General features: G+C 38.2%; 1 protein-coding gene across 5 annotated transcripts in view; it reads right to left on the minus strand.

Moving 5' to 3' along the window:
• CTNNA2 (catenin alpha 2) overlaps positions 1-27,846 on the minus strand; it is a 1,359,097-nt gene that overhangs the window by 918,407 nt on the left and 412,844 nt on the right. The gene's annotated exons all lie outside the window — the stretch shown is intronic.

Raw genomic sequence — 27,846 nt, forward strand, 5'->3', positions numbered from 1 at the left:
CAACTCTTTGCAACCCCATGGAATGCAGCACATCAAGATTCCTTGTCCTTCACCATCTCCCAGAGTTTGCTCAAACTAATGTCCATTGAGTCAGTGACACCATCCAACCATCTCACCCTCCATCACCCACTTCTCTTCCTGCCCTCATTCTTTCCCAGAATCAGGGTTTTTTTCCAATAATTTGGCTCTTTGCATCAGGTGGTCAAAGTATTGGAGCTTCAGCTTCAGCATCAGTCCTTCCAATGCATATTCAGAGTTGGTTTCCTTTAGGATTGACTGGTTTGACTTCCTGTCCAAGGGACTCTCAAAAGAGTCTTTACCAGCACCACAGTTTAACAATATCGATTTTTGGTGCTTGGCCTTCATTATGTTATAACTCTCACATCCATGCATGATACTGGAAAAACCATAGCTTTGAGTATATGACCTTTGTTGGCAAAGTGATGTCTCAGCTTTTAAATACACTGTCTTGGTTTGTCGTAGCTTTTCTTCCAAGGAGCAAGTGTCTTTTAATTTCGTGGCTGCAATCACCATCTGCAGTGATTTTAGAGCCCAAGAAAATAAAAAATCTATCTGTCACCATTTTCACTTTCTCCCCATTTATTTGCCATGAAATGATGGTACCGGATACCATGATCTTAGTTTTCTTGAATGTTGAGCTTTAAACAAGCTTTTTCACTCTCCTCTTTCACCCTCAAGAGGCTCTTTAGTACCTCCTCTCTTTCTGCCATTAGAGTGGAATTATCTACATATTTGAGGTTGTTGATATTTCTCCTGGCAAACTTGATTCCAGCTTGTGTTTCATCCAGCCTGGCATTTGCATGATGTACGCTGCATAGAATTTAAATAAGCAGGGTGACAATATACATCCTTGATGTACTCCTTTCCTAATTTGGAGCCACTCCATTGTTCCATGTCTGGTTCTAATTGTTGTTTCTTGACCTTCAAACAGGTTTCTCAAGACGCAGGTAAGGTGGTCTAGTATTCCCATCTCTAAGAATTTTCCACAGTTTGCTGTGATCCACACAGTCAAAGGCTTTAGCGCAGTCAATGAAGCAGATGTTTTTCTGCAATTCCCTTGCTTTTTCTATGATCCAGCAGACATTGACAATTTGATCTCTGGTTCCTCTGCCTTTTCTATATCCAATTTGAGGTCTGGGAATTCTCGGTATACATACTGTTGAAGCTGGCTTGAAGGGCTTTTGAGCATGACCTTGTTAGCGTGTAAAGTTAGCACAACTGTGTGGTAGTTTGAACATTCTTTAGCATTATCTTTATTTGGGATTGGAATGAAAACTGATCTTTTCCAGTCCTGTGGCCATTGCTGAGTTTTCCAAATTTGCTGGCATATTGAGTGCAGCACTTTAATAGCATTATCTATCAGGATTTTCAATAGCTCAGCTGGAAATCCATCACCTCCACTAGCTTTCTTTGTAGTAATGCTTCCTAAGGCCCACTTAACTTACTAAGATACTGTTTTTCTTTTACTTTTTTAAAAAAGGTAGAATAGGAAGGTGGTGGTAGGGTGGGGATTTAATGTCCAAATTCAAGAATTTAAGAGTATATTGGAGGACATCATACAACCTAAATCTTAGCAGGTATGACCTAAAAGACAGGACCTTCTGCCTCCCTAAGAAACCATTCCAATTTGAAAGACGTCTAACTGCTCATTTTTTTTCTTCAATTATTTTGATCTTCACTATGTTCTTCTGAACCACACAGAAAAATCTAGTCCTCTTTCCAAATCTATAAATCTTGAGAGAATTTTTTGCAATGTCCTTCATGGAGAAATGAAATGTCAAAACACACAACAGCCATTGCCTAAGAATTAACACTGCATCTAGATTATGAAAATGACAGCTTGCATGAAGAAGTGAACAAACAACTCCCCTTAGTTTTCCAAATGTTAAGTACATACTAACTAATCATTCAAGTTGGGGTGATTAGTTTGCTTTTATACAAACTTTTATGCGAGTTAATAGAGTAAACATAAAAGGCACTGTCAACTAGCTTTGGAGGGAACAAATCTGGTTTCTGGCATGTTGTGAAAACAAATGATAAGACAGATAACAATTGACAAGTCACTGGAGAAGGAAGCGGCAACCCACTCCAGTAGTCTTGCCTGGGAAATTTAATGGAAAGAGGAGCCTGGCAGGCTACAGTGCATGGGGTTGCAAAGAGTTGGATGTGACTGAACACGCACACACCACTCTGGTCTTTTTCATGACCTAAATTACTACCTACATTTGAGAGATATTAAATGTTAGCTCATTAGTGGAGTCCTCCAATTTCTTAATTTCAGAGCAGAAAAAACAAGTATCAAGAACCTTATATGGCTCACCCGAAGTCAAACAGCCAATTAATGGCAGAGTTCAGACCAGAAGCTGGGTGTTTTGACTCTTAAACTTGCTACAATTTACCACAAAAGTCTTTTTCCTCGAAAAACTATTTTTGTATGGTTTCATAGATTCACAACTGTGTATTTAGTCCACATAACTTATAATTTAGTCTATATAAGTCTTTTTATACCAGTTTGGATGTCTTGATTCTATGATTAGGTGCAACTATATTTGTAAGTTCCTATGGTTTCTCATTAAATACTTGTGTCACTGATTTCAATCAGCTTAGATATAAACACAAAGAAAATGAAGTATAAAAGAAGCACATTGTATAATTTGATTTTTAGAGGCTGCAGATGAATAAACCATATTTGAAACTGTTATACTGTAGAATAACAAGTCAACTTAACTTTTTCTAGAGTAGTATTTGGCTAAACAAAGCACAGGAACAATTCTTACAATGAGAAAAGTTGATTAAGGATAGAAAACTCTACCACACATTTCAAAATTAGAAACAAAACAAAAAAATGTTCCAAGTGATTGCTATCATGAACGTGGTAAATGCTGCTTTAAAATTACAACTTAATTAAGTTATATTTTTAAAATACCTCATGGAGAAGACTGATTTTCTTCACTAGTTTGAGGATGAAAAAAAAAAAAAAAAAACACGAATGATTGGATTCTAGGATTTAAATGGCACAGTCTATGCTTTATTTTCTGAACTGCCATTGATTTTCCAGTCATAACAGAGAAATGGCAGATTCTTAAATGTGATTATAGCCATGTGTCTTCTTTATTATAGCCACATGACTAGAGGCTTCCTTGTCACCATCACTCTGCCTCCTATATTAAGAGAGCTCACAGAAGGACCACATCTAAATCAACATCAGGATATCAATTACAATAAAGCCCAGCTAACAAAAATATATTTGTGGGAGGATCTGGCAACAGGCAATGAACGAAATTGATTTAAAATAATTCAAAATCCTAAATTCAAAAAGACAGACTGCCAAAATGTGCTAATCAAAGCTTTCTTCACTTCTGTGATCAATAGCTTTTCATGTGGGTCAAGACAGATCTCAGACTGCCTTCTCTCCTTCCAGCTCAAAAGTACATTTTAAACATAAGTGAAATAAGGTTATAACAAACATAAACCTTGAGAGGGAAAAATGTCCCTACAGGGTGACATGCAGTTTTAAGGGTGAGGGAAATTTGGAGAGTTAGAGAGTAACCTTCCAGTCTGTACAGGGCTTCCCTGCTGTCAGTTGGTAGAGATTCTGCCTGTGATGCAACAGACGGCCTGCAATGCAGGAGATGGGGATTCAGTCCCTGGGTTGAGAAGAACCCCTGCAGAAGGAAATGGCAACCCACTTCAGTATTCTTTCCTGGGAGATCCTTAAGTTTGTAAGGGTGATTACATAAGCATATCTGTAAATGTATGCAAAGTGTAGAAAGAGTCATATATCATTTCATTCATCCTTTTATTCATTCACTAAGCATTTATTAAGCTAGGTGGTCGCTATTTGCTAAGTTCTGGATATTCAAGATGAAGTCACAATTCCTGCCCTCTCCTTACTAGCATCCTGATCTTTCTGACAGATTCACTAATAAAGATCATCTGTAGAACATTTGTAGAGAAACACCCACTGATCAGGCATTTGGGAATTCTAGACAGAAGTCACATTTTGGGGAGCTGGGATTCATGAGTATGTAGAGGATGCTTAGTCAGCTATTATAATAAGGAAGCATAGTCAAAAACTATGTATGTATATGTGCACATGTATCTATACCTACATCTAGAGAGAAGGATTAAGTTTTTCATGCTTTATCCCTGCAGTGTGTAGCTTTAAGCCATGACTCTGAGAGATGGCAGACCAGCCACACACCGATGACTTCTCTTCTCCTCCAAATCACTGTTAGATTTCTAAAAAACAAAGAGTGTGGGTGAGAATGACATGGACACATATACTCTTCATCATTAGTTAGCTTCTCAGCCCTATATTTGTTTCCTTTGTGGCTCAGCTGGTAAAGAATCAGCTGCGATGTGGGAGACCTAAGTTCAATCTCTGGGTTGGGAAGATTCCCCTGGAGAAGGGAAAGGCTACCCACTCCAGTATTCTGGCTTAGAGAATTCCAAGGACTGTAAAGTCCATTAGGCTGCAAAGAATCGGACATGACTGAGCGACTTTCAGGCCTATATTGAGCAGGTCTTGGTGAACAGAAACATTTCAGGGTGCCTCTAATCTCTTAACTTCAAACTCTAAATGAAAAGTGGGTCTGAGGGAACTAGGACTCAAGCTCCGGGAACTGGTAATGGACAGGGAAGCCTGGCGTGCTGCAGTCCGTGGGACTGCAGAGTCGGACACGACTGAGCAACTGAACTGAATGGAACTGAATTCATTTTTCAACTAGTATTTCCAAAGGAAAGAGATCCCATCTGATCACACTAGTTTCATGAAATTGAAGATAAATATAGAAAGAGAGATGAAAGGATGAAAATTATAGGAAGTCAATGAATATTAACTTTTCTCTCCTTCCACTGGTAGAATAATGTAGGATCTCCAATTTGTCAGGAAACATAAGACAAATTATTTTTTTAATTTGCTAGTTAATCTTTCAAATAATATTCTCAAATTTTTTTTCTTAAATCCCCAGAACATTGTTTCCTATAAAAGACAAGGTTCCAACTGTTATACTGAAAAAAATCAACTAAATATACCCTTTTCCCTGTATTCCCAGGTTTTGTGGATACTCTTTTGTTGTGGACACATTCTCAGATTCTCTTGCCAGTCCCAGGGTCCTTCTGCCTTTGCAGGCTGCTCTCAAGCAAAGGGAGCCCCATTCTATGCTCTCTAGTGGTTATTTCATTCGAAGTTAATGGAAAATAGTGATAAATTACACTGTATACACTGGCCAGTGAATGCAGGTGCCCAGTTCCTTGGTAAATATATTTCTCACTACAAATTAATAAACTCACACTGGGAGTATAATTTAACCTCCCTGGTAGATCTGCCTATAGGAATAGAATATTCTGGTAATGCTGAAATTAGTATTTCACTCTGTATGGCAGCATACTAAAGATTAATACAGTAATATGGATTTTTAAAGCAAATACACACGGTTGTTTAATTCTCACATCATTTACATAGTATGAAGATGGAAGGATGAACCAGCAATTGCTGTGGGGCATCACTAGGAGGTGTCTGATTTGTGATAAGTATGGAAACTGGTTTTGAACATTGAACAGGAGTTCATTTTCAATTCCTATTCTGAACAGCAAGTAGCTTTTCCCACCACAAAGAGTGTACAGGAAAAATTGGGGAAGGAAATGTCAAAGAACCTATAGATGTAAAGAACTTATTTTATGAGACAGAGAATGGAAGCATTACTAAGCAAACCCAGACATAAAAAGCAAAATTCTAAGCCACTGCCAGATGGTACTGAAGGCTATGAAATAAGAAGCAGGCAACCTGGCACACTGGACAGGGGGCAATGGCAGCCAAGCACACACAGAGTTCACCATCTAGTCACACTTGTCCAGGGCTGGGCAGAGACAAAGGCCTGTATGACTCAACGTGCATCCCTTATAGGAGGCCCTATGGGTTCAATGATTTTTAATACACCCATTTGTTAGCTTCACACAATTCCATGCTAAAGAACCTTTTCAGGTATAAATGCATGAGGACACACAAACATAGATGCCCACCGAGTGTGCCCTATTTAAATACTTTAGTCAAGCTTTGGCACAGAGAGCTGGCAAAACCAGAAGATGCAAACATTTATAGAGTTTAGCCTTAAGGCTGCTTCTGCTTCATGGGCTACACACTACAATCACATTTGTGAATCCCCAAACCTAATATTTTCAATAATCAACAGATGCAACTAGAGATCATGTCCAAAAATGGAAGCATTGTAAAGATCTATTTTGCCCAACTCTGGGTGGATCTGTTCAGTGTTGATTAATGTTGCCTCCTCATTTCCAGTTAGCTTTAACTCATCTCCCTCCTCCCTGCTGCTGCTGCTAAGTTGCTTCAGTCGTGTCCGACTCTGTGCGACCCCATAGACCGCAGCCCATTAGGCTGCCCGTCCCTGGGATTCTCCAGGCAAGAACACTGGAGTGGGGTGCCATTTCCTTCTCCAATGCATGAAAGTGAAGTCCCTCAGTCATGTCCGACTCTGCGACCGCATAGACTGCAGCCCACCAGGCTCCCCCGTCCCTGGGATTCTCCAGGCAAGAACACTGGAGTGGGGTGCCATTTCCTTCTCCAATGCATGAAAGTGAAAAGTGAAAGTGAAGTCATGTCCGACACTTAGCAACCCCATGGACTACAGCCTACCAGGCTCCTCCATCCATGGGATTTTTCCAGGCAAGAGTACTGGAGTGGGGTGCCATTGCCTTCTCCACCCTCTTCTCTAGAAATTAAGACTACATGACTAAATGATCCCAAGAACTCCTTCCAATTTTGTATACTATGATGCAAAAAGTAATAATAGCTATTTATAGAATACTATGTACTGGGCACAATGTTAAACACTTTACATTTATAATCTCACAATGAGGTGAACAACATTATCTTCATTTCAAAGATTATCAAATCATTAGTTTAATAAGGTTTATTAATTTGTTCAAGGTCAGTTTAACACTAGGAATTGAATCTGAGGCTAATGAACTGAGACGTCTGTGATCTTAGTAACCTGGAAGCTCTAAGTTAGGAGTCTGTTGATGAAAAGTGAAAGTGTAAAAGTGTTAGTTGCTCAGTCGTGTCTGACTCTTTGTGACTCTAAGGGCTGTAGCTCACCAGGCTTCTCTGTCCATGGAATTCTCCAGGCAAGAATACTGGAGTGAATTGCTAGTCCTTTCTCCAGGGGGTCTTCCTGACTCAAGGATCAAACTCAGGTCTCCCACATTGCAGGCAGATTCTTAACCATCTGAACCAACCTAAAACAATCTAATGATGATGATGAGATTAATAATTATAGCTAATCCTGACATGGTGCTTATTCAGTGTCAGATACCATTCTACGCACTGCATCTTACTCATTTAATCTTCATTAAAATCCTACAAGGCAGGTACTATTCCCATTTTATAGATGAGGAAACTGAATTACATAAAAATTAATTTGCCAAAGACGAGAAAACTTTGGATAATGGAATAAAGTTTTTAACCTAGAAAGTCTGGCTACAGTGGTCTAGGATTTAACCACTTCTAAGATAATGCCCATATCAAGCAAAAAAATAAAACAATAAAAAACAATAACAAAATGTTCTTAGCACCAACAATAGTGGTAAATTATTTTGTGGTTAATATTTTTTAAATTGATCTTTTAAATAATATCTAGACTCTAAAATGATGTCCTCATGCATTATAATTTTAAGGAGCTGGGACAAGAATTTGAGCAAACTCCAGGAGATGGTAAAGGACAGGGACGTCTGGTGTCCTGCAGTCCAAGGGGTCACAAAGAGTCTAACACGGCTCAGTGACTGAACAGCATCCAAGAGGCAACATAAATTATGACAGGATGTATACAATAGGAGCTGCCATGGAAGAGGAAGGCCCTTGTCTCTCACTATAAAATTAGACACCTTAGCTCTTGTGCTTGTCTTGATTCATAGATGTCCAACTAACAATACTGTTATGTTGTGATCAGACTCTACTCCTTTTTTTGCTAATTAGAGACAATTTTAGAACATTCCTTAACTTGAAACTAGAACTGTCCAAGAGTAAGCAAAAACATCATACTTTTCTTTTAGACTGTAGAATGCTTTACATTGTGATGAAGCCCAGTGCTTCTGCATTAAGACTGGAGACATGTTTAAAGCGCTGCTAAATGTGCATGCAAAGATCACATATTATTTTTCAAATGCAACCCACATTAAAACAGAATGAGAAACCAACAATAATCATCTATGAAAATTAGGCTGTTTTCCAGCTTTTATGCATTATATATGCCAAGTCATTATAGACTAAAAGAAAGAAAAAAAAAGGAACTAATAGTTCAATACATAACAGATTTGGTTAGTCTTTTTTGAATTACCACCATCTTGAAAAGTAAAGATTTAATATTTCCCACTATTAGTTGGATGGAGAAGGCAATGGCAACCCACTCTAGTACTCTTGCCTGGAAAATCCCATGGACGGAGGAGCCTGGGAGGCTGTAGTCCATGGGGTCTCGAAGAGTCGGACATGACTGAGCGACTTCACTTTCACTTTTCACTTTCATGCATTGGAGAAGGAAATGGCAACCCACTCCAGTGTTCTTGCCTGGAGAATCCCAGGGACGGCAGGGCCTGGTGCACTGCCGTCTATGGGGTTGCACAGAGTCAGACACGACTGAATCGACTTAGCAGCAGCATTAATTGGATATCAACTACCAGCTCTTTTCAGTTAGAATTAGGGGCACCTCTTAATTTTAGGCTTATTAACCTTCACACATGAAATCTAAGAATAAAGTAAAAATGTTAATAGTATTATTATAGCAAAATATTAAGTAACAAACTTACCAGTAGGATAAACTTTTAAAATAATTGTATTATTCTTTGACAGCACACCAGTAAAGAACCTTGGCTCAGACTTCTTGAATTTAAGTCCTAGTTCTCCATTTTTTTCTTTGTGTAACCTTAGGCAAATTACTTAATCTTTCTAGGACTCAGTAGTAAAATTAATAAAATAGCACCCCATGTCACAGATACATGTAAAAATTAAATGAGAGCATATAAGAGACTGAATACCAAGAAATATATCTCATGACACCCAGCAAATATCTTTATAAATGGAAAAGCAATCTCTGAGCCAAAAAAAGAAAAAAAAAAGAAACAGAAATTAGCAATCTTGAAACAAAAATGTTAAATTAATTCTGAAGCACTGACAACCTTAGAATCATTAAAAGTTATTTAGAAGCTAGATTTTAATTGCCACAGATGGGACGTAAGAATGTTTTGACCCTCAACAGGAATAGATCTGTCATGTTTTCTACCTAAAATAAAATTTCGAAACTTAAAATGCTGCTGCTGCTAAGTCGCTTCAGTTGGGTCCAACTCTGTGCGACCCCATAGACAGCAGCCCACCAGGCTCCACAGTCCCTGGGATTCTCCAGGCAAGAACACTGGAGTGGGTTGCCATGTCCTTCTCCAATGTATGAATGTGGAAAGTGAAAGTGAAGTCGCTCAGTTGTGTCCGACTCTTGGTGACCGCATGGACTGCAGCCTACCAGGCTCCTCTGTCCATGGGATTTTCCAGGCAAGAGTACTGGAGTGGGTTGCCATTGCCTTGCTGGCTTAAAATGCTATATCAGTGAAAATATTAACTAGAAAATAAATGTGTTCTCTGGCAAAGAGAAATCATACAGAAATGTTTCTGTCTCTATTCAGGAAAAAATCATATAGTTTCATTTATATTTGATAATCATAGTTTATAATCAGTGTTTGTAAGAAACTCATTTATACTACGTACATAGAGTAGGAACAGAGATGTTATTTTAAAAATCAGTTTCAGATTGGTGGTGTGTGGTGTTCTTGTCAGAAGCAAAAGCAAATGTTTTTTGGAAGGAAGCAGAGGAATCTTTCAAATAAGACTTCATTAAAAAGTGAGTATACAGTTCAAAATTATAGAACACTGTAGCTGTGCTGAGTGGCAGGATTAATTATCTTAAAGAACTTAATAATTAAACTAAAGAAATTAATGATTAAAGAACTTCAGATAATAGAAGCAGAGGGAAATTATATATGTAATAAATATTTAAAAATACTTATGGTACTAGAACAAGAATTTGAAAGCATGAATTAAGGACTATGATTCTCTGAACCAAATAGATATTAAATCTCAAAAACAAAGAATAAATAAAAATTTATATAGAACTAAGAATAAGGGCTTATTCATTAGGCCTTCCTAGGTGGCTCAGAGGTTAAAGCATCTGCCTGCAATGTGGGAGACCTGGGTTCGATCCCTGGGTTGGGAAGATCCCCTGGAGAAGGAAATGGCAACCCACTCCAGTATTCTTGCCCAGAGAATCCCATGGATGGAGGAGCCTGGTGGGCTACAGTCCATGGGGTTGCAAAGAGTCGGACACGACCGAGCGACTTCACTGAGAAGAAAATCTGTGAACTGGAAGACTGCTAAAAAAGTTAACCAAAAAAGGGGCACAAAATCTAGAGAAACAGAAGATAAGAAAAAGAAATATATAGAGAATATAGAGAAATTTTCTAACATAAGTCTTCTTAGTTGTATATTGCGTGTTTGGCTTCCTGAATCAGGTGATAAACAGAGCGTAAAAAAGTCAGTATTTGTGAGATAATGGCTAAGAATTTTCCAGAGTTGAATAATACATGAATACTCTGATTCAGGAAGCCAAACATATATCAACCAAGTTAAGCAAAAAGAAGTCCACATTTGATCCCTTCATAGTAAAACTGAAGGAAATAAATGTCATAGCAAAGATTTTAGTTTAGCTACAAATAAAAAAAGAACAGCTACAAGATAATGACAAATTATACTGACAGCATCGTATTCAGTGGCAAAATGGAAGCAAAAAGACAGTGGTAATATATGCTGAGAAAAAAAATAATAGGCAAACTAGAATTTTATGTCTAGCCAAAGTATTATTTAAAACGAGATTAGGACTTCCCTGTGGTCCAGTGGTTAAGACTCGATGCTTCCACTGGAGGGGGCACAGGTTCCATCCCTGCTCAGGGAACTAAGATCCCCACACGCCATGCAGTGTGGCCAAAAGTTATTTTTAAAAATAAAATGAAAGCAAAAAAATGACATTTCCAGAAAAATATGAGAAAGCTTACTGCCAAGCACCTTTACAAACTAAAGGAATCATTAAATGTACATATCATGAAGAACTAGGATTCACAATAGAATGAATTTTAAAGATTAATGAAATTACATGCATGAAAATCTTAAAATAACCTAATTTGTAACTAGCTAGCCCAAAGGAAAAAAATTTTAATCGTGTCAAACAGTAATATTAACCAGTGATGATTGTAATAGTGTATTTTCTAATAAAGGTGTCCAATAGTGTTTTATGACCTCTAGTTCTTAACTTTCATCTTTTATTATGATATCAGTGATAACCCATCTTTCTAACATATATATGATTTCAATATCTCACTTTGTGTCTTTATCTAAATGTAATTCATGACAAAGTACTACTAATTTGATCTTATCACTAATTTGATCTCATCAGTATTTTAAACAATTACACAGTCTTCTCCATTGCCAGAGCCACTGAAAAAGTGGAAAGTGAAAGTGTTAGTAGCTCAGTTGTGTCCAACTGTTTGTGACCCCTTGGGCTGTAACCTGCCAGGCTCCTCTGTCCATGAAATTCTCCAGGCAAGAATACTGGAGTGGGTAGCCATTCTCTTCTCCAGAGAATCTTCCTGATCCAGGCAGGCAGATTCTTTACTGTCTGAGCCACAACGGAAGCCCCAGGAATCCTAATCAAATTCTCATCTCACTACCTATGATCTTATGGACATAGTTTGAGCAAACTTTGGGAGATGGTGAGGGACAGGTAAGCCTGGGGTGCTGCAGTCCATGGGGTCACAGAGAGTCGGACACAACTTGATCCATCCAAGTCCAACAACAACCAACAACCTATGATCTTAAAAGAGAGGGCCCAATCAGTCCCCCAATTTTTAGGCACATTTTCTTCTTATTCACTCCATGCTCAGAAGAAAAAGCTGTCAAGTTAATCAAATCATTAGAACCAAGACCTATAATGACAGTTAATCAGAGTATGCTATTACATTAAGTCACAAACTCAAATATACAGTTTTAAAGAATTCTACCAATTATGCCTTTTTATTTCTTAATCAGACATAGCCTCTTAGTGCATTAGCTTATACTACAATCAGACATAGAAAATCTTCTAGCTTTTACTAAAGAATAGCATTCTCTTTTCTGCTTCTGAATTTTGCTCTGCTTTCTCTACCCATCACTTCTCTATATTCTTTCTTCCATGGTTAGTATACACTCCTCTGACCTAAACTGATTTTACATTTCCTTTACCTGTAGAATCTTGGCTTACATAATTCTAGTTACTCCAAAAAATACTCAGTCTTTTAAATTCTCAGTGGAATATTAAACTGAGCTCAATAAATATAATTTTAATACAAAATTTTGTCCTTTTCTAATATTTTAAAAGTAGAAACCACTTACTGAGTTAAGGAAAGCTCTATTAAATAGAGTCTCATTTTTTTTTCTCCATTCTGGGCAGCACAGAAAGGATAAATCGATACAGAGTTAGGCTCACTATTATCATAATAAATATTCACAATCAGCCCTAATCACAAATATCTTAGAATAACAGCTTGCATAACACTATTATTTTTTGCTTGAACTTGGCAACTTTAAAAAAATAAAATCAACCACCTATGGAAATTACAAAAGTCTAAATAATAAGAGTACAGAACTCCTGGAAGAGCTGAGTTATTTCCTCATAGACTAAAATTATTTATAAACTGCATTTCTAGTACTTGATTTTTTAAACATCTCTTCCCAGTTTCCAACAATAAATTATGAAGAGAAAGAGTGTGTTGGGAACCAGGGAATAAGAAAACAATAAATGAGCTATGAGAGGAGAAAGAAAACTTTTCCCTGACATTCCCCCACATACACCTAAAAAGAATCACAGAATGCATCTCTAACCTACATTCCTATACTCTCATGCTCACTTAAAGAATCTATTAGTAAATTATACCATGGGTTATATTGCACCCCTCCCCTCCCCTCCACAAAAGATATATCAAATTTCTAACCTCAAGGACCTTGTTTCTGACCTTATTTGGAAAGAAAAACTCTTTGCAGATGTAATCAAGTTAGGATGATGTCATACTGAATTAGACAGAGTGTGCTCTAACTCCACATGACTGGTGTCCTTATAAGAAGAGGTAAGGAACTGACATACGAGAGAAAATTGCATGAGGATGAAGGCTGAGATGGAAGTACTAAAGATGCAAGTCAAAAAAATTAAAAAAAAATAAAAATAAATAAAGATAAATAAATAAATAAAAATAAATAAAGCAAGTCAAGGAACACCAAACACTATCAACAAACCAACCACCAGAGCCAGGAAGGGGTAAGGAAGGATTCTCATCTTCAAGTTTCAGAGGGACCATGGCCCTGCTGACACCTTGATTTTGGACAGAAGTATAAGAGAATAAACTTTTACTGTCTGCAGTCACCCAGTTTGTGGTACCTTATTATAGCATCCCAAGGAAACTGATACAAAAGGAGACATGTGTACCCACTGTGTGAGATATTTTTTGCACTTAAAAAATATTTTACAATGTATTCTGCATTTCAATTTTGCTCGTTAGATTACTGAAAAATTATTCAACCCCTAGACATCCCACAAGAGTTCGAACTGAAGTCACTAAAATTCACACTCACAGTAAAATTTTAGTTATCCAAGGACCAGCCTTTTGGAATACCAAGCTTCTCTAATGACTGCTGACCTCACAGGAGGTAGGATTACAATGTCACCAATATAAGGTGCAAAAAAACAGCCTCCATGAGTGCCAAGGAAGAGACATCTACTGCCAAGAGGATTTGATGCTCCAAAGACTGAACTCAGTGAACTTTGAATGGTTGTCATGTTCTGATTGACAGGAATTGTCTGTGAAAAGCCATCCCTTCCATGCAAGGCAGGAAGAAGAACCAGAAGTAGCAGGAAGATTTAAAAAAAAAAAAAAGGAGAAATAGGAAAACTGGAGATGCTCAGTGGCAGCGTTTAGAAGCAATGCTGGGGCAGTAAGCAATGCATACTGCACTGTGCCATTCAATGATGAGAGAGTCCAGGAGCATAGGCAGTTAGTTCTACAGTATCAAGTATCCCTCTTAGCAGTCTCATCTCTTACAGCCTTATTTTCCCTGGGACATGTATGTAGAAAACACAGATTCCTCCTGCAGCAGATGTAGCAGATACACTGGGTTCGTGCATGCTCAGTCATGTCTGACTCTGCAACTCTATGGACTGTAGCCAGCCAGGCTATTCTGTCCATGGGATATTTCCCCGCAAGAAATACACAGGGTAATACAGCTCTAAAGCCAGTAGAATCTCAGTTGCTTACTGAGCAACGCATCCTAAGGGTATATCAAACACCCAGTAGTTCATTGTACTTGGAAACTCTGGTAGTCACCCGGAGGACTTAATAATGACTGAAACATTTGGTAATTTTCTTACCTACATTAGTGGATTGATTCTATGTACAAATTCCATTGCTATTGCAAATAAAAAATTGTATTAGAAAACTGTTTTAATGAAAATAAAATATACACAGGATTTGGTGTGTAAGACTTTTGAACAAATAACTTAAAGATGGTATTTTTAATGTGATTTTGCCTAGAATTCCAGTAAACATCAAACAATAAGTGTTTGGTAAAGAGAGCAAGGTCTACTGTAATGTTTGTACTTATCTTGAATAATCCAGTGATAACATCACTGATATTTGTTGAAAGATATTCTCACTGGGTATCCATTATATGTCATGTTCTGTGCTAGGTGATAATGACAATATCAGTATTACTAAAGTATGTACTAAAGTATGTCTATCTCCAAAAACCCAAAGGTCTGATGAGTGCTTCATTGAAGTCATCCCTGAGTCCACTGATGAAACTGAAAAAAAAATAATATTAAGAAAGATATTAAGTCAAAGGTGTGCATGCATGTCAAGTTGCTTCATTTGTGCACAACTCTTTGGGACCCTATGGACTGTAGCCCACCAGGCTGCTCTGTCCATGGGATTCTCCAGGCAAGAATACTGGAGTGGATTGTTATTTCCTTTGCCATGAGATCTTCCCAACCCAGGGATCGAACCTGTGTCTCCTGGGGCTCCTACATTCCAGGAGGACTCATTACTGCTGAGCCACCAGGGAAGCCTAAGTCAAAAGCTGATGATTGTAAATATGACAAAGTGATTTTCCAAAGACAGAAAATATCATTAAAGAAGGAGAGTTTCTACAGTATTTGAGTTGCTGTTCAGGAAAAACACATGACTACACTCTACTTGCAACCCATCTGTATGAAAAAAAAGAAAAATCCGAAAGTTATTTCCTAGCGGTCATTGTCCCAGGAAAACAAATTCTAAGGCAACCACCAGAGCTACTAGATTAGGTTTTTAGATATGCAACCAAAGTCCAAACATGGCATGATAGTTCATATTTATGGTCATATCCCTGAGGCATTAAGCAAATGTTTAAATAGATATTTAACAATAAAGATAACCATTAAAAACTCTGTAATCATAATAGCCATTTAAAAATAAAACAAACCAAACAAAAACCATAAGTCCTTAAGAATAAAACTAAGAAAAATGTTAAAGGTTCTTAAGAAGGAAAGTATAAAACCACTGAAATTCATAAAACATATGAAATATAGAGATATGCCTTAATGATAATCATCTCAATAAAGATGGAAATTCTCTCTGAATTGATGTATAAATTCTATGCAACTATAATGCAACTAAATTTTAACAGAGTTCCCTTGTAGAGAAATTAACAAGATGATACTACAATTCAGACTGAGGAACAAAGGGCCAATAAAGAATAGCCAAGACAATGTTAAAAAACAACAGAAAAGAGATGAGGACTTGTCCTGCCAGATAATCAATATTTATTAATAAGCCATGTAATTGAGTCAAAGAGGTATGCATGCAAAAACCAACCAATGGGATAACAGAATAAAGCACCTCGCCACAGCCTAAATTTTTTGTGTAAATATGACCTATGACAAAGGGGGATAGATTGCTTAATAAATGATGCTAATTACTGGCTATGACTGAGATAAATATTGAACTACGTCTTAATCCACAAAATAAAAATCAAAGAAAATGAATATTGTAAACACAAAAATTTCAAACATTTAGAAAAATATGTAGGAATACATATTTATGATTTGGGGTTAGAAAATAATTTCTTAAGGACACACAAAACATCCAACAAAGATCAATAAAATTATGTTTTAAAAAAATTCTATGTAAAAAATAAGGAATGAACAAAATGAAAACATTAGTTACAGACAAGGAGTGCATATTTGCAAAAAATACATAAAATACAAAGTTTTTGTTTTTAATTGAAGTATGGTTGATTTACAATGTTGTGTTCACTTCAGCTGTACAGCAAAATGATTCAGTTATACATACATCTATTTTTTTCAGATTCTTTTCTCTTATGTGTGTATATATATATATATATATATATATCTTATACACACATATATATAGAGAGAGAATATTCTTTTCTCTTATATATATAAAATATTGTGTATAGTTCCCTGTGCTATACGCTAGGTCCTTGTTGGTTATCTATTTTATAAATCATAGCATTTATATTTTAATCCCAAACTCCTAATCTATCCCTTCCCTCCCCTGTTCCTTTTGGTAACTGTAGTTATATCTTCTATGTCTGTGGGCCTGTTTTGATTTTATATCTTTTTTTTTATTTTAAGATTCCATGTATAAGTGATATCAAACGATATTTGTTTGAGTATCCAAAGTTTCAGTATCCAAAATATAATTATAGCTAATTTACATGAAGAAGAACAAACAACCTAAAGGAAAATTAAGCCAAGGAATCAAAAGACTAACATGCCCAATGGCTGATAAATAGACGAAAAACCCAGCAACTGAAAAAAATGGAAACTGAAATAACAGTAAGATACAGTTTTACACCCAAAAGACTGGGGGAAAAAATGCTAAAAATCATGATAAAATTTAGCAAGGATGTTGGAAACAGGAAATCTCACATATAGCCAGGAGGAGTACAAATTGTTACAGCTACTTTAGAGATTATTTTCAAAATATCCAGTGAAGGTGAATTGTAGATTACCAAAGGTCTCCAAAATTCAACTTTCAGTCAGCATAAAGAGAAAACAGACAGATCTAACAACAAATCACTGTCAGTTATTTTCCCAATAAAGCAAGTTCCAAGACAACCGTTAGACGTTATACCTGTTTATGGGCTGCCTTATTTAACAATGCTACTTGTAGCTATATTCCCACAAGACACTCCTGTACTTGTTCACAAGAACAGGCACAGAAAGACTGGTTTACTTCAGCTCTGGGTGTTATAGGCAGACATTAGAAAAGCTCCAAAAGCCCAACAGTAAGAAAATAATCGGTGCATCTAATGGAATAATATAAGGAACTGACTATGTTCTTTCAGTAAAGATAACAAATTCAATGGTAAATGTAATTTGCAATACAATATAATATAAATATTAGAGAGATTACAAGTCATCATATAAATTATTTATAACTGAAGATATCTATTGCAAGAGGACTTCATTAAAATGATTTCAAAAAAAGAAATCAAAGAAGAATCTTCATTGTCAATCTTCAATGTCAAGACTATTCTGTGATAGGTGTTAAGACAGAGAACTAGATCCCTTCCAAGAATATTTTGTTTGTATTGTATTACTGGCTCATACTTGACAATAAAAGGATGACATAGGGCACCTCAATTTGAATAGACTAGTTGTTCTGGGTGACATGCAATAAAGAGCAAGAAATCAAGATTTAAGTACATGGAATGCTTTTTCCCACCATCCTCTGGACCACTATTTTGGCTAAAGGATACCTTGTCTAGAAGAGGTCACGATTCCTGGAATGAGTTTTTAACAGACAATTTTCACCAAAATTCACTCTCTCTGAAGAGAGAGGCATGGTGAGAGCATTGCTTTTGATGGGCAAGGAGTCTGAGAAAGGCAGGATTTCAGTGTAGTTAAATGAGAGAAAAAAAGGCCCTGATTCCTATGATTGTCCCCAAAGGAATCAGAGGCCAGGAATAGAGCTGAGGGCAATGACACTGGAAGACAATCATTTTCTGCTTTGCAATTTTGCCTAGGGCCAGCCCACCTTTCTAACATAACTGTTTTCAGCCAAGTATAAACCCTCTTGTGAGCCATGGAACTGGGTTCTACCTATTAAGCTTTGAGAAAATTCTCAAAATCTAAGGCCTAAAAACAGTCCAGTAACCATAGAGTCTAAATTCTTTCTGTTTGGCAAACTTTCTTTTCTTACTTTATTTTAAAATTAATTTTTATAAAAGTATAGTTGCTTTACAATGGTGTGTTTGTTTCTACTGTAAAGCAAAATGAATTAGCCATATGTATACAGATATTCCTTCCTTTCTGGACTTCTTCTTCATCCAGGTCACCACAGTTCACTAAATAGAGTTCCCTGTCCCAAGTTCTCATTGGTTATCTCATTGGTTATACAGAGTATCAACAGTGCATATGTGTCCATCCCAATCTCTAATTCCTCCCAACTTGGTATCCAAATATGTGCTCTCTATTTCTGTTTGCAAATATGATAGTCTATACCATCTTTCTAGATTCCTCATATATGCATTAATATACAATATTTGTTTTTCCGACCTACTTCACTCTATATGACAGTCTCTAGGTCCATCCACATCTCAACAAATGACCCAATTTCATTCTGATTTATACATACATTAATATGTTTACAAATATACCATTTGTAAGGGTTTAATGTTGGCTCGCATTTGAATCAGTTTCATTTCCTAAGGAAAAAAACAAGTAAAAAGAAGTAACTACAATCAGCAGCAATATAAGACAGAGTAAGATTTTAAAATTCGTAAGACTGTGAAAACATAATGGTTGGTGGAGAAATGGCTGGATATACAGTGGACACTGTCACATTTGGTACCAGCATCACTAAATAACCACATCAAGGCCTTGTGCAGGCACACAAGGAGCCTTCAACAAATGTTCAACCCATTTAATATTCATTGATTCAGGAACACAAGTACTGTGACTGAATGCCGAAATGAAATTACAGACAGGCCTGCTTTTGTTTGGATGCCCATGAAGACAAAGGACCGAGACTCCGTCTGGTCTCTTCCAGCAAAACAAAGCTTGACTGAACAATCTATATAAACATAATGGCCAGAAACAGCATACCAGAAAACTGACAGGTTCACCAAAGGTAAAGACAGACGAAACCCAGACCACGTCAATGTAAACGGAGTAATACTGAAAAGAGAAAGCACATTCGGCATTTAGCTGCCATAGAAATAACTCCTCAGGTAGAAGTTTAAGGTGAGAGCATAGGCAACTCCGTGTTAATGTAACAAATCTGCCAGGGCAACTGAAAGCACTTGATCAGTAAATGCGTTATAAAAATCGGGGAGGCCTAGACCCAAGTCAGAACATTCACCACAGGGATTAATCATGCATTGTTTCAGATAATAGCTAGGCAACAGTTCCCCTAGGTCCTTTAGGAGTGTTTTCTTTCTCACTATGTTGCATATTGAACTTGGCCATAGGCAATGCAGGCCATACATTTTAGAAATGCAATATGATAAATGAGACTGAAGTTAAGGGTATATCACAGGGCAAGTGAAAATCTTAACAGGAAAATGACTACAGGTACTTAATTTTAGAGCCAAAACTTGAGGGGAAAGCCAAATGCTTTAAGGAATGAGTGAACTACAACTTGATATCATATCCCTGAGAAGATTATTGGGAAAAAAATTTTTAAAAATATCAAACACCAGAAAGAAAATCAAAGAAAATGCAGGAATTATTAATCATTTGCATGAAATTTACTCTAATATTTGTAAGGAATTAGAGGCTACTATAAATAAGTAGGGAATGAAAAGAAATATTAGAATGAGAACTTTTTTTAAATCGAAGGGTAGAAGATTGAAATTGCTCTGGTAAGGATTTTAAAAATGTGTAGTTTCAGTGAATGAACAGTGAGAACAAAAGAATCCATCTAGTAAAATGACAGTAGGAATTGGAAATGAGGCATGAGGAAATAGCTGAATTACCAATTACCTTGCAACAATCTTTACAGAGGAAAAGCTGGAGTGCCATCCAAATGAGTTATCATATTTCCCAGTATGATTTTGAGTCACATTGTATTAAGAGGAAAATGTGGAAAGAATTCAGTGCTTCTCAAGCTATGTGAAGCAACACAGACAGAAAATAACTTGTTTATCTAAAAGCACTAAAAAATGATGACATTTAAAGCCATGGACAGTAAATAAAAACAGAGAAGAGAGGAGGATCTAGTACTAAGCTCTAATCTAAAAGAGTAAGAAAATCCAGCCACAAAATGAGAAAGGAATAGTGAATGACAAAGGGGATAACTGGTGTTCTCAAAGTCAATTTGTTGCAGCAAAACCACAAATGAGCAAATGGTCTTTGGTGCCAACCAGCCAAAGAGGGCTTTAAAATTAAGTAATCCTGCTTATTCTTTAGGAGAAGGCAATGGCACCCCACTCCAGGACTCTTGCCTGGAAAATCCCATGGATGGAGAAGCCTGGTAGGCTGCAGTCCATGGGGTCCCTAAGAGTCCGACATGACTGAGTGACTTCACTTTCACTTTTCACTTTCATGCATTGGAGAAGGAAATGGCAACCCACTCCAGTGTTCTTGCCTGGAGAATCCCAGGGACAGGGGAGCCTGGTGGGCTGCCATCGATGGGTTCACACAGAGTCGGGCACGACTGAAGCGACTTAGCAGCAGCAGTTACTCTTTAGCTGTTACAACTAAGAAACACTTGGAGCTAGACTTGTCCTTCATAAAACTAATTACTCTCTGACTCCAAATGAATTATACTCTGTACCTGGCATTCTTATCCCCTGCACTTCCTTGCAGCATTCTTCATTTCAGAAAGGAGGTCATAGGCCGATAGCCTCAGAGACACCAGATCTGGTTACTGAGCCGCCTGACACCAGCTTTGGCCATAAATTTTGCAGAGGAATGCAGGACTTTTCCCACTCTAATCCTTTTCACCTTCCCCAGACTACAAGCACTGTCTATAAAACTTTGCCCTGATAGCTCAGTTGGTAAAGAATCCACCTGCAATGTAGAAGATCCAGGTTCAATTCCTAGGTCAGGAAGATTCGCTGAAGAAGGGATAGGCTACCTACTCCAGTATTCTTGGGCTTCCCTTGTGGCCCAGCTGGTAAAGAATCTGCCTGCAATGCAGGACACCTGGGTTCGATCCCTAAGTTAGGAAGTTCCCATGGAGAAGGGAAAGGAAATTCTCCAAGCCAGGCTTCAGCAATACGTGAACTTCCAGATGTTCAAGCTGGTTTTAGAAAAGGCAGAGGAACCAGAGATCAAATTGCCAACATTCACTGGATCATCGAAAAAGCAAGAGAGTTCCAGAAAAACATCTATTGGGAATACCAGTCCACCTGATCTGCCTCTTGAGAAACCTGTATGTAGGTCAGGAAGCAAGTTAGAACTGGACATGGAACAACAGACTGGTTCCAAATAGGAAAAGGAGTACCTCAAGGCTGTATATTGTCACCCTGCTTATTTAACTTATATGCAGGGTACATCATGAGAAACGCTGGGCTGGAAGAAGCACAAGCTGGAATCAAGATTGCTGGGAGAAATATCAATAACCTCAGATATGCAAATGACATCACCCTTGTGGCAGAAAGTGCAGAAGAACTAAAGAGCCTCTTGATGAAAGTGAAAGAGGAAAGTGAAAAAGTTGGCTTAAAGCTCAACATTCAGAAAACGAAGATCATGGCATCTGGTCCCATTACTTCATGGCAAATAGATGGAGAAACAGTGGAAACAGTGTCAGACTTTATTTTGGGGGGCTCCAAAATCACTGCAGATCGTAACTGCAGCCATGATATTAAAAGATGCTTACTCCTTGGAAGGAAAGTCATGACCAACCTAGACAGCATATTAAAAAGCAGAGACTACTTTGCCAACAAAGGTCTGTCTAGTCAAAGCTATGAATTTTCCAGTAGTCTTGTATGGATGTGAGAGTTGGACTGTGAAGAAAGCTGAGTGCTGAAGAATTGATGCTTTTGAACTGTGGTGTTGGAGAAGACTCTTGAGAGTCCCTTGGACTGCAAGGAGATCCAATCCATCCATTCTAAAGGAGATCAGTCCTGGGTGTTCACTGGAAGGACTGATGTTGAAGCTGAAACTCCAATACTTTGGCCACCTGATGTGAAGAGCTGACTCATTGGAAAAGACTCTGATGCTGGGAGGGATTGGGGACAGGAGGAGAAGGGGGCAACAGAGGAAGAGATGATTGGATGGCATCACCGACTCAATGGATATGAGTTTGCATGAACTCTGGGAGTTGGTGATGGACAGGGAAGCCTGGTGTGCTGTGATTCATGGGGTCGCAAAGAGTCAGACACAACTAAGCTACTGAACTGAACTAACTGTACCCACTCCAGTATTCTGGCCTGGAGAATCCATGGACCATACAGTCCATGGGGTCCCAAAAAGTTGGACACTACCACAGGACTTTCAATTTTCACTTATTCCCCAGAGAAGGAGGCACAGTTCCTGAGGCTCTAGCCTTCTATGTTCCCTCTTTGCCTGGCAAAGAAATAAAGCTACTCTATCTCTTTCCTCCAAAACATTTTCCATATTTCTATTCGGCATTGGTGCACAGAGGGCCAATATTTTGGCAACCAACTGAATCAAGTTAGAACATGGCAAGAGCGATTTCATTGGGGTGAGGAATTGTACTTCTGATCGGTGAGGGTCAAAAATAGATGAGAGGAGAGAGAGATGAGGAGAACAGATAAACACTTTGAAGAAAGTTCACTATAAAGGACAGTGGAGAAATTGGGCAGAACTTGAAAAAGCATGTGTGAGTTTGGGGGAAGGAAAGTTTTTGGTTTTCCAAGCAGGGAAAAGTCACAGAAATTTCTTACTGGTGGCAATAACACAGTAAACAGAACTTTGATAATGAAGGAAAGCGAGAGGTAAGTAAAGTCCTTGAGTAGCAGGTGCTAAGATGTGGGATCTAGGACATAAAGGAAAGGACTGATATTAGGGGCAAGGACAGAACCCTATTATAATAAATGGGGGAAAATACACGTGGCTACAAGCGCTGGAAGATTGATAGATTTGCCAGTGGAAGCAACGGGAGTTCTCTCCTGATTGTTCCTATTTTCTCACTGAAATAAAAAGCAGGATCCTAAGATGTAAGTGGATGGTGAAGGGAACATACCAAAAGCTTAAAGAGAAATGAGAGAGTTTGAAGTGGATCTCTTAGAAAATGAGAGAGCAGGCTGACCAGGAAAATATAATAGAATTGCCAGGCATTGCCAAGGGCCCACTTGAGGTTTATAGTCCTATTTCTGGATTTTGCCTTCATTATCTGACAGGCTTAATCCTGTTTGTGCCATGATGGATACCTGCTTCTTTTTGTTTTCAACCTAACACCTTAGCAAATCCAATGGAAAGAAACAGCCTTTTTACCAAGAGAATGCCAATAAAAATCTGTGTGAGCTCTCACATATGGGACCTCAGTCCTTGTTCAGGCTTTATCTCATTGCTGTGTTTGGGAGGATTCTGTCCTCTAATTAGCTGGCCTGTATGTCCTCCCAGGAGCTTGGGGTTGCAGTGGATTCAGCTCCGTTAAACACAAGGATATGATTGGGGAGGGTGGCTTCCTATAGAAAATCACAGTACATGTTACCATGTCTATCCTTATGAAGGTGGAAAACGAACTGAGCAATACAGCCAATATCCACGGTGCTCATTATTGGCATGTAATTTACTGAAAAACTTGCCAGGGTGAGTCAAATGTCATAAATGACCTCTATGAACATTTCCATTTTCTTGTTATTCAGTTTTTTAGTCATGTCCGGGTCTTTGCGATCCCATGGACTGCAGCATGCCAGGCTTTCCTGTCCTTCACTATCTCCAGGGCTTGCTCAAACTCATGTCCATCAAGTTGGTGATGCCATCCACCCATCTCATCCTCTATCATCCCCTTCTCCTCCTGCCTTCAATCTTTCCCAGTATCGGGTCTTTTCTAATGGAAAGTCAGCTCTTTGCATCAGGTAGCCAAAGTACTGGTTTCAGCTTCAGCATCAATCCTTCCACAGGACTGATTTCCTTTACAATTAACTGGTTTGATCTCCTTGCAGTCCAAGGGACTCAAGAGTATTCTCCAACACCACAGTTCAAAAGTATTAATTCTTCAGTGCTCAGTCTTCTTTACAGTATAACTCTCATATCCTTACATGACTATTGGAAAAACCATAATTTTAACTACAGGGATCTTTGTTGGCAAAGTAATGTCTCTGCTTTTTAATACGCTGTCTATATTTGTCATAGCTTTTCTCTGAAGGAGCAAGTGTCTTTTAATTTCATGGCTGCAGTCACCATCTGCAGAGATTTTGGAGTCCAGGAAAATAAAGTCTGTCACTGTTTCCTTCCCAGTCTATTTACCATGAAGTGATGGGACCGGATGCCATTTTTTGAATGTCGAATTTTAAGACAACTTTTTTACTCTCCTCTTTCACTTTCATGAAGAGTTTAGTTCCTCTTTGCTTTCTGCCATAAGGGTGGTGCCGTCTGCATATCTGAGGTTATTGATATTTCTCCCAGCAATATTGATTCCAGTTTGTGCTTCATCCAGCCCAGCATTTCACATGATGTACTCTGCATGTAAGTTAAATAGCAGGGTGACAGTATATAGCCTTGACATACTCCTTTCCCAATTTGGAACCAGTCCGTTGTTCCATGTCCATTTCTACCTGTTGCTTCCTGACCTGCATACAGATTTCTCAGGAGGCAGATAAGGTGGTCTGGTAGTCCCATTTATTGAAGAATTTTCCACAGTTTGTTGTGATCCACACAGGCAAAGGCTTTAAGGTAGTCAATGAAGCAGAAATAGATGTCTTTCTGGAACTCTCTTGCTTTTTGTATGATCCAATGGATATTGGCAATTTGATCTCTGTTTCCTCTGCCTTTTCTATACCTAGCTTGAACATCTGGAAGTTCTTGGTTCACATACTGTTGAAGCCGAGCTTGAAAAATTTTGAGCATTACTTTGCTAGTGTGTGAAATGAGTGCAGTTGTGAGGTAGTTTGAACATTCTTTGGCATTGCCTTTCTTTGGGACTGGAACAAAAACTGACCTTTCCATTTTAACACTCTTAAATTCTCTAGCTTTGAAACTCCCAAACTGGGCACCTTTGGCTGGGAACAAGAATGATCCTACAGTAACATGATTGATGATCATCATCTGTCTTCTGAAATATTCACCAGGTATATCTATTCAATATATTAAAAAATAAAGTTAAAAACACTAAAAGAGAGAGACGGAAGAGAGGTTGGGAAAGGAATTCTGGGCTATTAGTGTTAAGAATCTAAATAATGCAAAGCTTTACAAGGAAAACCCTGTAAATATGAGTATATTGGAAGTGGCTTAAGAGTTGAAAAAATGAAAAACAGTTTAAAAGTAACTATAATATACTTCAATGAGAAAAATAATCACTTTTCTTATTTTACTTATTTCCAAATTTATTTAAACACTTTTTAGTCTACCAACTAAAACCAAAGTTTACAACTCTTACAAAAATCTAATATACTGTGAGAACCTTGCACATTTGTTTGTAAGAAGGATATGGAGTTAATTTTTTTGTAAAATGATTAAGTAAAGTATAGTCATTTGGCCTGTTAGGTTCACATGGATCAGAAAGACAGTGTGATTTATGGTTTTCAACTTTATACACTTAACAGAGCAAGAAGAGAAGTGGGAATGGGAATAACAATAGGTCACATTTGGAACTGAAAGCAATAAAAGACAAACCAGTTACCACAGGCACCTTTTTCAATTACCATGAATTAATAATTGTAACATTTCATAAAAATACACATCCAACATTACACCAAGCATGGTGTTCTGGCAGGGCAGAATATCAAAATACCTTTGGAAACTCACAGGGTAACTTTCTGGGAAGTGTCAGCACATGGTAATAGGAATGGGCATCAGATCAAACCCAGGCAGGTTGCATTTAATTTGTTGCCTCTGTAAACACCAGGGTCTTCCTTTTTACAGCCTACATTTGTCATTTTGAACAGAAGCCTGGAGCTCTAGTTTTCTGCCTCCTGCCTCCAGACCAGCTTGTCAAATGCCTCAAGCCAGGAGCCATTTTGCTTTCATTATCTTCCTGGGGTGGATCACAATGTCAAGTGCAGGTAAACATTAAATAAATGCTCCTGGATGCCTGAAGCCAGATCATGCCTGGACAGCACTGTGAAGCAGACAGAGTCTCCCTTTGAGAGTCCCAGGAGCCCTTTTTAGGTTTTGATTTGGAGTTTTTTGAGCATCTACTCCACTTCCTCTTTTAGGGGGCTGGCCTACCACCTGCTCTTCACCAGTTCTACTGCTCAGCAGATGAGGCTGCATCCAGTCCACGTCTTCTCAGAACTTCTTTTCGATCCATGGACTACTTCAAAGTCAGCATAAGGACTCTTCCCTTGGGCTTTCTCTGAATTCCAGAGTAACACGGCAGGCCATAGGGCCAACTTCTACCAACCCCAAACCAATGACAGACAGCAGCTGATAATATCCTGGATAAATACTCCATTTTCCTTAGACCTTCCAGCAGGATCTCTGAGATGGGTTTTACATTGCATCCCATAGGTTCCCAGTAACAATAGGAACTGTTGCTAGCTCCCTGATCTGTCTCAAGCATCTCTATGGATGCTTCTTGGGATTATCTCTTAAAAGAACCCAGGTCTCCTACACTGCAGGCATATTGTTTCTGAGCCACCAGGGAAACCCCTAAATAAATTACTGTACTGGAATCCTTTACTCAAAGTCAGTTTCTGGGGTCACTGAAGGAGATGTGTGTGTGTGTGTGTGTGCACACAATCATGTCTGACTCTTTGAGACCCTATGGACTGTAGCCCGCCAGGCTCCTCTTTCCATGGGATTTTCTGGGCAAGAATACCAGAGTGGGTTGCCATTTCCTTCTCTAGGGGATTTTCCTGGCTCAGGGATGTAACCTAAGTCTCCCGTGTCTCCTGCATTGCAGGCAGATTCTTTACCGCTAAGCCATCCGGGAAGCCCATGAAATAGATATACTCCAGTCAAAATCTCCTATCATTAAATAGTGTAAGCAGGTCAATTATACTCTGCCATGCATTTAAGCCAACATATTTTACCTAATGTTGAATAATTTGTATCTTTAGACATCTGTCTACAGGAATACAAACTGCCCTTTTAAAAAACAGACATGTGTAAACAGGTGAATGTAGGGCATTTTATAGAAGTAAGTTTGCTCACAAGGAGTAAGCAGCTTCCCAGTGTATTCTTCCTACAGATCTCTGATCATCATCAAACATAAGAGTCAGTTCCTTCAAAAATGTTTTACTTTTGAAGTGCTCAGATATCAACAGTTTCTTCAAGTAGAAAATGGATCCTTTCAAATAATTCATTGGGGCAGGGGTCCTAAACATTTCACTTATGTATATCAATAAGTCCATTAAGGAAGATTCAATTCATGCTGAAGCTTTCTGACAGTTCTTCAGTCAATCTAATTAATGTGGGCCATTCATTTGGGCAATTGTGGCAAATATCCCAGTTCAGACCAGTGGTTCTTGGTTTCAGGTGTGCATCAGAATGACCCCTGCTTGTGAAAACAAACTTTCTGATTTACTAGGACTGGACTGAGGGAGAGAATTTGCGTTTCTAACAAGTTCTCAGGTGACTGAGATGTTGTTAGTTGATCACACATTGA

This window comes from Bos indicus x Bos taurus, chromosome 11 (assembly GCF_003369695.1).
Source record: "Bos indicus x Bos taurus breed Angus x Brahman F1 hybrid chromosome 11, Bos_hybrid_MaternalHap_v2.0, whole genome shotgun sequence".
Classification (NCBI taxonomy): domain Eukaryota; kingdom Metazoa; phylum Chordata; class Mammalia; order Artiodactyla; family Bovidae; genus Bos; species Bos indicus x Bos taurus.